Raw genomic sequence first — 16,498 nt, 5'->3', positions numbered from 1 at the left:
ATAGTGAAGTGTGTTACAATAATGCAATGTGGTAAACTTAAAAATATCAAAAAAAAGAAAACAACTTTGCTGCTGTGCAAAAGTTTTAGACATTCTGTATTGTCCTGCTCTTTTCATTCAGGTTTTCCTTTTTTTGTACACAAACATACATTAATGATGTTATTTTACTGAATTTAACAATTTTAAGTGAACAGTTTATAATGGTGTGTATTTCGTAGTGCCAAAAGAAATGATCTTTTTTTTATACCATTAGTAAATGTGAGGCATAATCGTTAGCAACACATCATACTAGCTGTTCATATACTATACAGGTATAATTTACCTTGAGGTTTAACCATGTTTTCCAAAATTCTAATGAATTTGAATTAAAAATTGCAAAATGAAAAGCTGGGTTTCTTCTCTATCAAACTAAGCTGTATTGATATCAAAGATGTTATACTCTATGCATAAATCATTAAAGGAGAGTGAGTGAATCCTTAATGCCCATGACATGTACAGTATGTTATAATCATTTCTAAGACGTACAAATTGCACGGCAGTCTATAATGTACAATGAAGTAACACTGCCAGTAAAACTAGCAATATACAGTACAGTAAATATCACTTAAGAATCATCAAGTCACCCAAGTGTAACATTTCAATATAATGGCTTTATTGATGTCTCCCATATGATAACTGTTGCTTAATAAATTTATCTGAAGTCAAGATTAATTTAGAAAATAAACATCTTATCAACCTTACATTATCTATAAAATACAAATACTAAAATTGTTAGCATTCGAGCCAGAATCAAATGTCTTAACTCCTTTTAGATTATTTTGAATATTCAGGGTAACATTATGCCTTGTAAAATCTAGGGATTTATTATTTTTCCATCTGTATTTATCTTTAAGCCTTTTAAGTTGCTTTGTCACTTTTATAGCCATTAATAATTGCTCAAATTCAGTATAAGATTGCTCAGTTTATATAAGTGACCATTTTATCACTAAAAATCAATCCAGATGATACTTACAGAGGAGGCCGTCAGTGCTGGTGTTGTACTATGTGAGATAAAATAGCATCATGGCGTGATGATAAGTTATAGTATCTGGTACAGTGATAGAACTTTGGACCAAAAACATTCATTTAGGCGGTCAAGCACTTTAAAGTGTCCAACTGTAATGCATCTCTTTTTAAAGTTCTATTCTGCTTTTATGGGAAAGAGCAAATATAATGTATTTTAAAATATGACTTTAATCTATCTGCATATACCACTAATTATGCATAGGATTGACCATACAGTTACTAAGTAAGTACAATAATTCAGATTTAAAAATACCACGTGAGGACGTTTGTGATGCATATTTACACTTTAGGAGGTAAATACACCTATGTCCATAGAAATATATAGCATGTGAAGTTTGTGATCTGATGGTCAAGTGAAATCCTGTCATTTGAAATGGAAAAATATTCTATTAAAATAAAGCTCTGCTCGGTAGAATGAAAACATTACTTTTTGTAATACTTGAAAATTCACAAGAGATGTTGAACCTCGTGCACTCCATTGTAAACTGACATTTTTGGAAATTGATTTTCTTTACATAGCTGGCACACTTGCAAAGATCCAGTAGAGATTATGTCTTGCTTTAGTATGTGGAATGTTGAACACCTGTGGGATGTTCAGTCTTGGTGCAGACAGCCCTTTCAGACACTTGGTGCTATTCCAGCTTCCTGGCTTTCACTGCCAGTTTTGGATTTATCCATTGATGAACTTGATTAAGAGAGTTCCTGACATCTGCCTGTAATCAAGGGATTCCCCAACCATTTCACTTTTAAACTTCAGCTGCCATATTTCTTAACCTCTTAACAGCAGCCATGCCAAGGTCTTTTGGCTATATGAATGAACACAAGCTCTATAGATGGTACCCTTGACAGAATGTACTATTTTTGCTTAATTTATGTACCGTTTTACTGTTGTTCATTCAATATTGTTAAACAACTGTATCAGAATATTTTTTTTGTTTAAGAGTATGCTTGCTGTTCCAGTTTTGTTCCATGATAGTCAAACTTTCATTTCATTTTTTATGAAAATTGTGTATGTAAAGGGAATTAATAGTTATCTCTTTTATGAGAATAGATTTAAGAATAAATTATGCCTTTGTTACGGAGTTTTACAATTTCACTGTATTATAATTATGTTAACAGACAAAATGTGGCTATAGCATTGCAAAGTAAGACAATCTGTGTATGACATTCCTCCCCTCTAAATGAGTCTGAAAATATATCAAGTACCAATTCTATTAGAATTCTACCAGGGGATGAGCTGGAAGTTATAAATTGATTTATATCTGTACAAGCTCCAAGACCATTACCTGTATCAGTTTTTAAAACTTTGGAATGCTTGGCAGTAAGGCTTGCCTCTAATTCGTCTCTTGCAATTCATTTTTATACAAACCACCCAAGAAAAAAATCTGTGTTAACAGCTTTGTTTTGTTTTTTGTCATTCCTGGTGCCGGATTTCATAGAGTAAGAACTGTAATTTTAGAAAATGCCATTACTCATATTAACTCTCAAAGACTGTTCTTTTTAGGAAGTTGTTTTGCTTTGTATTTACTCAGCATATGAATATGCCCACTCATTACAAAAGACACATACTGTACTATTCTGTGTTATTTTCTTTATTCTTAAATCCAGGTAAGAACAGTATTCTAGAAGAGTATACAATCCAATGCAATTATTTTTCTCAGGTTTTTCTATCACAAACTGACAACATCAGTTGGAATTAACATCTGAGAATAATTTACATACTCTTAAGATTATTGCATCTGTCACTTTTCGGAAGTTATGTAGTTTCTCCTCTGTGTTTATTTGCAATGATCACTAAAATGAAAACACCACATATTTCTTAGATCTGTGATTATTCTCACTGCCCAGCTGTGTTCAAATGTTGCAATTCTCTTTCTCATTGTCACACTTATGCATGATGAATCATTAAACAGGGGAATATTTCCTCTGGCCCTTAAACTTGCAGTTATGATCCTTATGTTGAAAAAGCAGAATTTAGACTCCAGCCTGATCAGCAATTATTGTTCATTTTCTTACTTAGCATTTTTGGCAAAGATTCTTGAATGGGTTGCTGTTATTCAGTTGCAAGCTCACTTATCTGCTGTATTAGCTTGATGTACAGTATTGAAGATATATTAGCTTTTTTGAGGCTAGCTTTAGATCGCAGTGCATATCATCTCAACCCATTTCTGTAAAATATCTATTACAGAAGTAGCTCTTGTTAGAGTTACTAATGTTTTAATTAGTTGGTGACTAATTATTAGCATTAGTTATTAATTGGTGATTTTATTCATTTTTTATTCATTTCAACATTCTGCTGAATAGATTTGAGAGGTTTTACCGGAATTATTTTGTTGTGGATAAAATCATATGTAATCAACAGAAAACCGTTCTTCTACAAATGTGCAAGGCCTGCAATAGACAACCTATTTGTAGGCATAGCACCATCTTTCTTTTATATGTCAATTGCATAAAAACTGATTTTAATAAAGCAAATATCTTCCATGTTACAGTGCTTAGCTTAGAATATATTTAAAAAACTTATACAGCAAAAGTTTATCATCTGAACACTGACAAGGCTGAAATTATGTCAGTTATTATTATTAGCTCCACAAGTGTGTCACATTTTGACCATTGGTGGTGCTAGAATCAGTACAAGGAATCATGTCATTTTTTACCTAAAGTTCATGTTTGCAATGTTGTGAAGGTGTATTTTTTTCATCTTCATAACATTGCATGTATCCATACATACTGTATCTATCCCAATATAATGCAGAATATCTTATGCATGTACGGTATAATGGTTATGGTATAGCTTATACGTAATAAAAAGGGAAAATTTATTCCCACTATATAAGCTAGTATCAAAGGTGACTAGGACCTCTCCATTCTATGGTCTGTGGTTTCCCAAAAGCACAAGATTCTTAAATTGGTTACGCAACTGAGGTGCCAATGACAGATAAGGGTCAAAATGTTCAAACACATATGGTTAATTTCAAACAATAAGAAAGTGCTTCCAAAGAATTCCAATAACATTAAAATACAATTACAGGTGTGCAAACATCTATAGCAACATTCATCTCAATATCATGGAGAACTAAGACACAATCAAACCAGATTAAAACAAACAGCCCAAATGAAGGGAAAACATTACACACTTGGGGTGAGGACCTGATCTGGAGCAGAGAGACACTAAGAAAAGACAAAGGGAAGACAAAACAGCATACCACAGCCCTTACCAATTAACACTAATAGTCCTATGAGTTACCTATGTTTTTGCAGTCATATCCCTTTGTTTATACCTGTTTTTCAAGGCTTGGTTATTGCAATACTAAGCTTTCTAGTATATCCAAACATGTTTTTAGCAGTTCTAAGCTTCTTCAGAACTCACGTCCTCTCCCCTTAACCAAAACTAAAATGCATGAGCTTTTATCAGCTGTTTCAGCTTCCCTTCACTGGCTCCTTGTGGAGTTTAGAATATTTAAAAAAAACAACAACTGCTGATCACCTTTAAGGGCTTTAGTGAATTGGCTCCCGACTACATCAGTGACTGTTAACTCTATATGCACCTATGCATAATTCTTACTCTAGCCTTTTTTCAGTTCCCACTGTGGGCCTCTGAAAACAGAAAGACTGTGCTTTTGTTCTGTTGCCCCAAGGCTATGGAAGTATCTGCAAATACATCAGCACTTTCAAATATGGTCTTAAAACTAAATTGTATACTCAACCTTTTAATTGCATTTAATTTGCTGTATTGAATTAAACATACCTGTCTCTTTTGTTTTTTGTTTTTTTAAATTCTGAAGCACTTTACAATGATGTTAAATAAAGTGCAGTACGATCTATATGTTGTAATGTTTCAATTACATAATATACTGAAGATTTTTGAGGTATCCCTTTCACAACTTGTACTGTGAAGTTTGCTGACCAGATAAAGTATGTTCCCTTTGACCTGGCGATCTCCTGCTTCTCTATGCAGCATAAAGACTCTCTCCTGGAGGACTGTTTTGTCTGTGTTTATGTTAGGTTCTGCAAGACTGAAGGAGAGAAGGATCCTTAGTCACACAATGAATAGCAGTAACTGAAACCACTGCAGCAGTCTGTCACAGAAGGAGGCCCATTATTACCTGTTGCTGAGAAGGATCACAAAACTCTTTACAAACCTTTCAACCATAAACTAACTTCTCTAAAGGATCAGTCACTGTAGTTTAAATGTTTTCTGTATAATAAAATTTAATTAAAAAATAAATGAATATATATAATCTTTGCTCTTTTTTAGCTACCTTCCTGACTGCCTTTCTGTCCATCAATCTAGCACCAATTTCTAAAATACCACCAATACTTTAATATAGCAGATATATAGTTAAATGTGTATGTTTTGCACAGAGAGATTAATCGCTATTTGATTTTAAAAGGCACATTTCCATGCTTTGGACCAAGATTTATGACCTGCATATACAGTACATCATTCCCAGCAGAGAGATCAGAGGCCCTAAATCAGGGGTGCCCAACTCCAGTCCTCAAGGGCTGCTGTCCAGCAAGTTTTATAGATCTCTTTAAATCTCAAGCTTCTTAGGAACCAGGAAAGGCTTTATTTGGCAATTTAAGTAAAATTCTGTAGTTACTTCAATTATGTAATTAAGCGTTCAGTGTAACTATTGCAACAACACATCATTGGTAGTGTAAAACCCAGCTCACGTTTCCTATAAGTGGGTGAACAATTCAATGCTTGGAAAATTCTACTTCACAATGATAGGAAGAGCCAACATCAAAGGATCGAAAAGCAATGTCACTATGAACGCTTGGAAAAACCCCACAAACTTCTGCCCCTGCAGGACTGGGATTGTGCATCTCTGCCTCCCGTTTGCATACACCAAACCTCCATAGCTAGTGTGCATTGGAGAAACAAAAAGACAATTAGCTGAAAGCTTTGTGGAACATATATGAAGAATGTTAACTGGTGTTGCTTCATTTCCAGATGCCAGACGTTTAGTAACAGTAATGACACTGCACCTTATGTGGAATGAGTTAGAGTTATGGGCCAAAGTTCCTTTAAACAAAAGGATTGAGAACTTATCTTCAAACTTGCATCTCTGGAGCATCTTGGGGTGAACGTTCTATTCTAACATCAAGAGGACGGCATCCACAGATGTCCTACACAACAACAAGTTTATTGCACTGTGATACTGCACATAGCTTTCTAAATATCTGTATTAGGTATTTTGTATAAAACCTCCTGAAACAAAATATTTCATATAAAAAATCCTTTGTAGTTTTCTGTCTGGAGAGAGAGTCTATCACAGTTGAAAGTAATGTCTTAAGGGAAATTAACCTGTTTGGTTTACAGAAATAAGTGCTTTTGGCTGATTTTTGCACACTCATTTTGCCCCTCTCACAAACATAAAGAGATATTCAACAGTAACCTAGGTCTGCAAAAGTTCCATTGGTGATATGACGTATACATTCTGACTTTAAACTATTAGGTGGCTTTGGATTGACATTTGACGGATGTTTCTTTTAAAAGATATCACAGTACGTTTGTCATACCTGAAAAGCAGACATACAGCCAGTCATTTTTTAGGTTTGTTAGGGATTTGTTAGATGAAGATGTTTATATTGTTCCAAATGAGAACACATGTGAAAGCGAAATCGTTCTCATTTTGCCCACCTGTTACAGCTAATTAGATTTTCTTCTCAAGTCAACGGTCAATGAAATTTTAATTAAATGCAGGAGGAATAGCAGTCAGTGTCAGTACTTACTGTACTCTGACAGCTCTTAATCTTGGTCATCTCCACAGTGCTTGTTGCCATACACCCAGTAATTCACTGTCCTCACAGTTTAACACTCTTCTCGGCTCCTGCAGTCAAGGTATGCCTGCTTTTACACTGGGACTTTTAACACCCTTGAATTAAAACCCTCCCTTTTAGATGTATGTTCTTCAAACATAATTCATAGCTCTGGCTCTAATCTGGATAGTCCCAGTTAAATGCTGTACATACATTTAGTGAAAAAATAGAAAGTTATTGATGGAAATTAATTTCAGCCATGCGACATTTACACAATCACGGCTACTTACAGTATGTCTCACACTCTTTTCATATTTAACTCTTTTCTTTTTCATATTCTATATACAGTACAAGCTCTATCAGTTATAAATGGAACCTCATGAATTTAATTGTCACAATTTGTTTCCAGTTAACTCACCTGCTGAAAATACAGTAGTAGTGAACGGTTAATTAACATTTGTCTTTTGCAGTCTATTGCCATGTTTCCATTTGACTATTTTTTAAGCATAATATGAGATGTACTCTCTATTTGTTAATTCCTTGACAAGAGCTGACAACCACACCTACATCAAAAATAAAACAAATGTAGAAGCGTTGAGCCTTAAAGTGATGCATAATATCATTATAAATACTGGATGTACCAATAAGTCAGTCAGAAACATGGCAATAATTATTGACATTTAAAATTCCAAATGTCTTTCAAAAACTTTTCCCTGAAAATATACAATTATGTCATGCTTCATTGCAGTTTTTACATTTGTAAAAAATGTACTCTATGTTGTCACTATTTTCCAGCTTGGCATACTGTAACTTATAAAAATACTTCAGAGCTTCAGAATATGTGTGATTCAGTCAAACTAACACTGTGGACTTCTGAAATTCAAATCATTATTGCCAAATGCTTCAAAGCAAAATATGTCAGTTATTCCATGGTAGGAATGTGTAATGCTGCTACACTTACACTTCAGTTGTATTGCTGTTAAAGGCTGTAGAATGACACTAGAGAATTCTATGGGCTGTTGACCCATCCCGTAAAATAATTTTCAATATATTCCACATTGCTCCTTACTGTTTTTCAAGGGCCTTTTGTATGCAACAGCAAGATAAACGAATTCTTAGAAAAAAAATTAGAACGTGCATGACATGTACCATAATTATTTCTTAGAATTTTCAAAACAAAACCAATGCAACTAAAACCCCTCAATTACCTATGTGTGTACTCGACTCAAAATAGTCTAAAAACAGTCCATTATTAGCAGTGCTATAATTTCATTACCCATGAAAATTACCAAAATGCTCTCTAGGTTTGTCACAATTCCACCTTAACATACAATTATCAGTGACAATATGAGTTGACAAAATAAGAATGAGGGTGGCACAGTGGAGCAGTATTTAGTATTGCAGCCTCGTGGCACTGGGGCCCTGGGTTCAATTCAAGACCTACCACAAAGATAATACACCTTCTGGGTGCTATCTGTGTGCAGTTTGTATGTTCTGCCCATCCTCAGGTGGGTTTCCTCCAGGTTTTCACCAAAAAAAAACGTGCTGGTACTGTAGGTCAGTTTGTTTCTGGGGAAATTGGCCCTAGGCATGAGCGTGCTTGTATGTGTGTGTACCCTGCAATGGACTGGTATCCAATTCAGTGTGTATCCTGCCTTGTACCCTTTCCTTGCCAGGATAGGCTCCATATCCCCTGTGACCCTGAATAGGAACAAAGAGTTAGAAAATGGATGGATTGAAAATGAGAACAAATAAGATGAAGAACTGTCTGTTAGTGATTACAATGCCCTGTCCTTTTCCAGACCAGACTTTTCAAGACACATTTTGAAAAATGGTAGGTGCTTTCAGGAAGAAGATAGTTGCTAATTGTTTTGTATTCTGTTTCAGATTGGTGTATTCTGTGCCTAGTATCCCTTGAATGGGTAGATTTTCAACAGTGGGGTACTGGACCCCTGACATGATTGTGTGATCCTGTATCTGCCAGTGTGCTTGGATGTGCTGTTTGGTAGTCAGAGGCAGATACTTTACAAACAGCCTCTACCTCAAGACCAGATATCACTGTTACAATCTGCTTATTTTCAACACTATGGCTAGCACCTTGTGTTCTTCTTTTCTACCATCTACTACTGCCGCCATTTGCGCAGGTAATGTTTTTGATGTCATTTTCACAGAAAAAAATTCCCGTTATATATACAGTACCCATTTATGTTCACGACTGTACCCACTTGAGGTTTGGTGCCTCAAAAGTTACCATTGCACCTGGAGCTGTCCGTTCAATTTCATAATCTCCAAGAACATATTTTTGCTGTTATATCAATCTCATAATATAACATTTCAGTGGTATTAATGTCAAAGTGTAGTGAAAACCATGTACCTTCCTGTTGTGTTTGTTCGTCAACATCGTTTATATTGTTATTGCCGTTCCTGAGGGTACAGCCCGGAACCTTCTTCACACCTCCTAACAACATCCTTTATCTAAAGGCCTGTTTTAGCACTTCTATGCTTAACTATAACGTGTTAGCTTATTTTTCAGCATTTAACATTTAAACACAAACTGTGGCTAATCTCAGGAAATGACAAACAACTAATGCTAGTCATTTTCTTGGTAAAACGTTTTGTTAGTTTTTCATTATGCCTAAACCACCTGTCCATAAATCTAGGGGAGGTCACTGAAGTCATGAAAATTTCGTCCAGACACAAAAATAAAGTGCAAAATGTGCCTGTTTACATAGTGCTTAAGTTCAAGAGAAAAATATTTACAAAAGAGAAAAGCCAAAACACTCAACAAAGATAATAAACTGCAGTTTCTCCAGGGAACTTTCCATTAACAGTTTGTAATGTAACTGGCCTGCTATAAGAGAGAAGAACACACTAAGAGAAGATTCACTACTAGACCATTAGTGCCAGGTTAAAGGTTAAATACCCTACGCCCTACCTCCAGATCCTCTTGATGGGCAGATAAGCCTTCTTTACAACCAGAGGTTAGTCAGGGTCTGTAACCCGACACATAATGGTGGAACAGAGAGGAGACAAGGAGAACTCTTTGGATCAACATCAGATTAGAAAAATACAAACAACAACAAATACACATAAGTGCATTTACAATGATTATTTAATAAGTAAAATATAAATAAAACATGTAATGTCTTTTTTTTACATTTCTTAGAATGACAAAGATGAAAATGGTAAGTAGATAATGAATACATGGGCTCATTTGATGGAGGGGGGTGGGGGGGGGGTGCATTGACTCTTCATCACATTGCTTGCCTCTTCCTCCAGGAATGAGAAGGGAGTCCATTGGAAAAAAACAGTTTGGCAGTCCATATAGCCTAGGTGGTGAGTGCAGATTGATCGTCCTTAGTGTTCCATGGGAGAAGTGTAAAACATAAAATAAGGATACATTATTCACTAATTATTCTACACTATAATCAGGAAACATAGCTTGTCAATTTTAACCAATTGTAGACAGTAATGAAACTTCCACGCCAGCCTCTGGAGTCCACATGCTGAGTAATTGAAAGCAATACTGTACATTGAAGAAGGCTTTGACTGAGAAAGGTGCTTCAGGATGTACAGTATATACAGTATATACATTTGATCAGTTTGAGAAATACATGTTGTATCTCAAAAGAAAATAATATGTAAACACATAAGGTATGCAGGTTACTACGACCCAAAGATCTAAGAACAAAAGGAGAACATAGAAAAGATAGAAACAAGAGGAGGCCATTTGTTCAGTTTGCTTTTTTGGCAGTTAAGTAATAATTATAATAATAATAATAATAATAATAATAATAATAATAATAAAAATAATAATAATAATAATAATAATAATAATAATAAAAAACTTTATTTTATATAGCGCCTTTAAAGGTGACTTCTCAAAGCACTTTACAGGATGACAATAACAATAAATAAGAAGACTACAACAATAAATAAGAAGATTTCACAAGATAAGACACAATTATAATTACAGTAATACAACAATAACAATAGAGGAGACCGTGGAAGGTGGTATTAAGAAGAGCAGAGGGGTGAAGAATGGAACCAGTTAAGTAAAGGCTTTTCTGAAGAAGAAGGTTTTGAGTTTTTTTGAGTTTAGAGAAGGTGACTCTCTGATATCCTTGGGCAAAGAGTTCCAGAGCTTGGGGGCATAGCAGGAGAAGGCCCTGTCGCCCAAACAATGTAGACGGGCTTGGGGGACAGTAAGGAGGGCAGAATTTGAAGAGCGGAGGTTGCGAGGTGGGGAGTAGGGCGATAAAAGTTCAGACAGGTATTGAGGTGCCAAGCCATGTAAAGCCTTATAGGTGAGCATGAGGATTTTAAAGTCTACGCGGAATTTGACCGGAAGCCAGTGCAAGGACTCCAGTATAGGAGTAATGTGAACACTTGCACTAGACCTGGTCAGGATTCTGGCTGCTGAATTTTGGACATACTGCAGCTTGTTCAGAGTAGATTTAGATACCCCAGGGAGTAGAGCATTGCAGTAGTCAATTCGAGAGAATACAAATATGTTGATCAGCTTTTCAGCCACAGATAATGATAGCATAGGGCGTAGTCTTGCGATATTTCTAAGGTGAAAAAAAGATGTTTTGACAGTATGCTGTACATGTGGGTCGAATGTTAAGACAGAATCGAATATAACCCCAAGGTTTTTCCAATTTTGATTGAAGCTCAAGTACAGAGCCATCTACAGACAGGGTTACAGGACTGGCTTTACGAAGTTGATGGGGGGTACCAATAAGCATGACTTCAGTCTTGTCACAGTTAAGATGAAGGAAGTTTTGAGTCATCCAAATTTTTATGTCAGAGATGCAATTAGATAGAATAGAGACAGCCACATCAGTCTCGGGTTTGGTATGGATGTATATTTGAGTAGCGTCAGTGTAAAATTAAAGCTGAGGCCATGTGATCTTAAAAGCTGACCAAGTGGGAACATGTAAATGCTGAAGAGCAAGGGGCCCAGTATTGAGCCCTGGGGGACAAGACCAGTTTCAGACCTGTACCCATTGAGAGAGACAAAGTGACAGCGATCAGTGAGGTAAGACTTAAACCATTTGAGGGCAGAGTCAGAGACTCCAAACACAGTCTCGAGACGAGAAAGTAAGATGTTATGGTCAACAGTGTCAAAGGCAGCACTGAGATCAAGAAGGATGAGTATGGAAGGAGAACCAGAATCAGAAGCTATTAGGAGATCGTTGGTGACTTTGACTAGGGCGGTTTCTGTGATGTGAAGTTGGCGGAAGCCAGATTGGAGGGGTTCGAAAAGGTTGTTTGTCATGAGGTGGTTATGTAACTGAAGTGTGACAGCACGTTCTAGAATTTTAGAGAGAAAGGGTAAGTTGGAGATGGGGCGAAAGTAGCAAAGCAAAACTAAAATCTGGGCATTTCTTAACAGTCCCAAGCTCTGGTGCTCCACCACCTGGCTGGGAAACCTTTACCAGACCAGTTTTTGTCATTTCCTGTTCTTCATCCTAAATTAATTAATTAATAAATTAATTTCCCATTGTGATTCTCTCTGTTATTTACATTTAACACTTTCCTAATTGAATATATGCTACATGTTATGTTTATTTCCCCGCATTGTCTTGATGAGGACATAGATGAATCTATATAAACAAAGAACTCCTTTGTGTGTAGGTTCTAGCAGCTCACAATCACCCCCAACATTGATATACTGTGTTTTAATTACATATGTATAGTATATGTTCCTACTACCTGTGGATTGCTTTGTACCTAACATTGTTAAGAAAGGGTCTGACCAATCCATTATTTTATCTATCTTGTTTTGTAATTCCCTTGCTACTGTTTTGTATCACCTACAAATTAAACTATAGTGCACAGAATCTCAATCAGAATTCTAAATCTATAATATAGATCTGGAAGAGCAATTGGTTTCAGAACGATCTCTACTTAAATCAGCCCAATAGAAAGTTATACTCCTTAAAATAATGCACTGTTTTTTAACCAGTTCTCAATCTATGTGCCTACATTATCTTGTACTACTATGGCTTTGGGTTTGAGAATCAGATTTTTAGATTAAAGCACCCTAATGTAAAGAGACATTACATTTTTTTGAAAATGTAAATCTATCACATCATACACTCAAGTCACAGTACTGTCCTTATTGACGTTGGAGGAGTTTCGTAAGAAGCAAATTCAACAGGATCTTCCTTTTCTTGATCTACGTTGGGAGTTTCTTTAAAGACCCACTGTTTTGTTAACATTGCTCTACTTTAGCTTTAACATTGGTTTACATCACTATAGTAGTAACAGAAGTAAGACTGATTAGAGCTCTGTGGAGTAGTTGTTAGGGTTTTAGAGTCATGTCTAGAAGCTTTTGAATTCAAATCTCAGGTACAGTAGGATACTGTTATAACCTTGAGTAAAACTTCACCACGATTACTCCAGTAAAATGCCCGCCTGTTAAAAGGGGCAAAATTAATTAGTCCATTAATTAGTGTCAAATGAATTAGTAAGTAACTACTGTATACTCCGCTTAACTATACTTTGAATTGTGTCTCTTGAGAATTGGTGTTAAATTTGCAGTTTTCTAATTTGTAGATATACAGTAGGTCCCATTTTAAGTGAGCATTACAATATCGTAGTATAATAATACAGTTTACTTAAGTGAGAGATAAAATACCATCAGGCATTGATGATTTCTTTCTTTTTCACCATCCTATCCATTTTAGTTAGGCTGAATTTATCCAGCACTTCTGGAGCTTGTTTAATTAAATGTGGAATATTATGAGTTTTTCTACTGTAAAAACTTCAGTGGAATATTTATTTAGCATGTTTAAAATGTATTTATCATGTTTTATTATTAATCCCCTTTAATCCTTTATGTTTACTCTGTCCTTTGTAGTTCTTTAATTGTTGTAAAATGTAGCTTTTTTATTATCTTTATTATTTGAAATATTACTTCCTGACTCTCTCTGGCAATACTAATGTCTTTTTTCATCTGCACCTGTTGTCCAGTTTATGCTCTTTTCATCTGAATCATGGGCCCTTTTACATAGTCGGTGGGGTGCTTTCTTATTTAGATTTTTTTTCTCAGTTTCTCCATTAAGCCATCTTTGCCATATTTTCTTACATTTGGAATTAATTGTTTTAGGAATTAACTCAAGTTGAGACTTTAACATTGGTTTTGAAATATGACCATCCTTTTTCTATTGCTTCTGTATTCATCTGTCCCCGGTTCATCACTCAAAAGCTCTGCCTCATTACTTCATAGTCTGCTTTTATAAAATGACAAACCCTTCTTTTGACTCAAGATTTAGTTATTTAAAACAAACGTCAAATATAGCATATTATCGTCACACTTTCCCAGTGGTTCTGTCAAGTCTGTTTATTGAATAATATTCTGATGTTTGAAAATATTAGGTCAAGAAGAATACCTTCCTTAGTTATTACCTTTACAAATTGCCTTTACAATATCCAGATTTATGTGCTGCAAGTTGAAATCTAGCCAGTAACCTTTTAGCTTTTCTATATGCATAACTTCCAGCTCTCATCTTAAAGTGAGCTACATGCACCCATGTTTGTGTGAAGGGGTCTACAGAATACACCTAATGATAGGCTCTTAGAATTTCTGTCTTATATTTTAACCCAAGTAGGTTCTAAACTACCTGTACCCTCTTGCTTTTCTAAATTACATATTATTTTTGATATATAGAATACCTGTAGTCTGTAATCTCCATCTATTCCATTCCATTTTCTTATTATTTTTACTTTCAATTGTATAATTAATCTCTGTTTAACCCTTAACAGATTACATTCCGATGGAGTTCCCCAGTAGGGATTTTATTTCTTATATTTCAAGTATTAATGTATAAGCATTTAACATTGGATTGTTATTTATATTTAATAGTTTATTTTTACCACTGGCTTTACAACAACCCAAAGTTGGGCTGTTGTGAGCTCAGTACCTCACAGTTTAAATATTCCTCATTTACTCTACACAGTTTGGAAGGCACAGTGGCATAGGGTTTGACATTGTTGCCTCACAGTACTGGGGCTCTGGGTTCAATTCCTGGGGTGTTATCCATATGGAGTTTGCATGTTCTGCCCATGTCTGGGTGGGTTTCCTCCGCATGCTGCATTTTCCTCTCACACACTACTACTGTAGGTTAATTGGCTTCTGTAAAATTGGCCCCAGTGTGAGTGTGTGCGTGTTTGTGTCTGTTTGTGACCAACATCCAATCTAGGCTGTATCCTGCCTTGTGCCCAATCTTTCCCCTCTTCACATCACCAATGATTGAGCCATGTGTTAGGTCTCCATGTTTTGATTGATACTCTGGGTTTGCTTGTGTCACTGATAGAATTCCTGAGAAGATCACCATAGATGCTCTGCTCTTATCTTTAAGAAAAAAACAAAACAACATTGAATTTGTCTTACAGCCCTTTCCAATATCATTTTCTCTTGCAGTGAACATGACAACTGGCCAGGAGCCTGTCCACTCAGTTAGGAAAGTCTGATGCTAGGGCACCAGATGGGAAACACTCCATATGTACTCCCTCTCTTTTCTTCATAGCATACAATCTATACCTCTAATAATTGAGTCCTACACTATCGCTACCTGGGGATGTGAGTTCCTGGATTCCTTAGTCAGTCCTAATATTTTTCTCTGTGATACTCAGATTCATCTCCCCTGAAGCCTTGATGTCAATGGACACAGAAAGCTATAGGGATACCATTCCTGTGAAGTGTGTCAGGCCTTTTTTTGCTTCTGCACCTGTGAGACCTATAATCACCCAATTATTTCAGCATCTCTGGTCTAAGGCCTCATGCCCTCCTGCTCTTAGCATGCACACAGTCTCTCTATTGTGAATTCTCAACAAGTTCCTGCAACTCTGTTGACCCTGTATTGCAGGTGGGCCTCAAGTCTGTGGGTCTTGGACTCAGGATGGTCAATAAACTCACAAGGAATCCATTCAGAAAGATAATCACCTTGCAAAACTCACAATGGAATGGCCTGATATACAGTATACCTATTGTTTTTGTTTGTTAAATAATCATCAATTACTAACTTAAATTAACACTTAATTAGTCCAGACCAAGGCATAAACAAGGATTAATTAGTTTATATTTGATGTATCATTTTAGTTCTAAGATTTTAAATATTGAAGTTGTAAAAAGGTATATACTGCAACTAATAAAAGAGGTTATATGTATTTTAAGATGCCAGACTTTTTCTTTGAAGTTTTGCGGAATGTGACATAATTTTAACGAAAATAATACTTAAACATTTTATTGCATTTGGCATTGTCTTGCCAAAATTATTTTGTGTTTTGCAGTTAAAATGCCATTTTCTGGCTTTAGGTGTGAAGCACCATTTCCCAAAACATCTGTCTTTCATAATACAGTATGTGACAGCTTTTAAAAAATGACTAAAACTACTCCCTTTTTAAAAAAAGGCTTTTGATCCATCATAGCTTTTTTGATCTATTAAACATTTATGTTATAATTTGTTATACTTAATTTTATGTATAAAATGTTTTGTATATATGATTGTATTTGAGTTGTTTGTACAGAGAATTGTTAATTTAACTACATATTTAAATGATGCAGTTTCTTAAGATGATGAAAGCCAGTTAGTAATTTTAATAGCACTGATCATTTCTATTCAAATTATTGAATTATATATCTACTTTTAAAGGAAAT

At 35.4% G+C, this 16,498-nt stretch overlaps 1 long non-coding RNA gene across 1 annotated transcript in view; it reads left to right on the top strand.

The window, feature by feature from the left end:
* The window catches only part of LOC148651138 (uncharacterized), a 102,414-nt gene extending 86,435 nt beyond the window's left edge, over positions 1–15,979 (top strand). Inside the window, exon 3 of the long non-coding RNA XR_015925670.1 lies at positions 15,708–15,979. This is a non-coding gene — a long non-coding RNA (uncharacterized LOC148651138). The remainder of the gene's footprint in view (positions 1–15,707) is intronic.
* The last annotated feature ends 519 nt before the right edge of the window (positions 15,980–16,498 follow it).

This window comes from Lepisosteus platostomus, chromosome 12 (genome assembly GCF_059453375.1).
Source record: "Lepisosteus platostomus isolate fLepPlt1 chromosome 12, fLepPlt1.hap1, whole genome shotgun sequence".
NCBI classification, from domain to species: domain Eukaryota; kingdom Metazoa; phylum Chordata; class Actinopteri; order Semionotiformes; family Lepisosteidae; genus Lepisosteus; species Lepisosteus platostomus.
Note: the sequence above shows the minus strand (reverse complement) of the source record. Positions and strands in the feature narration are given on the sequence as shown.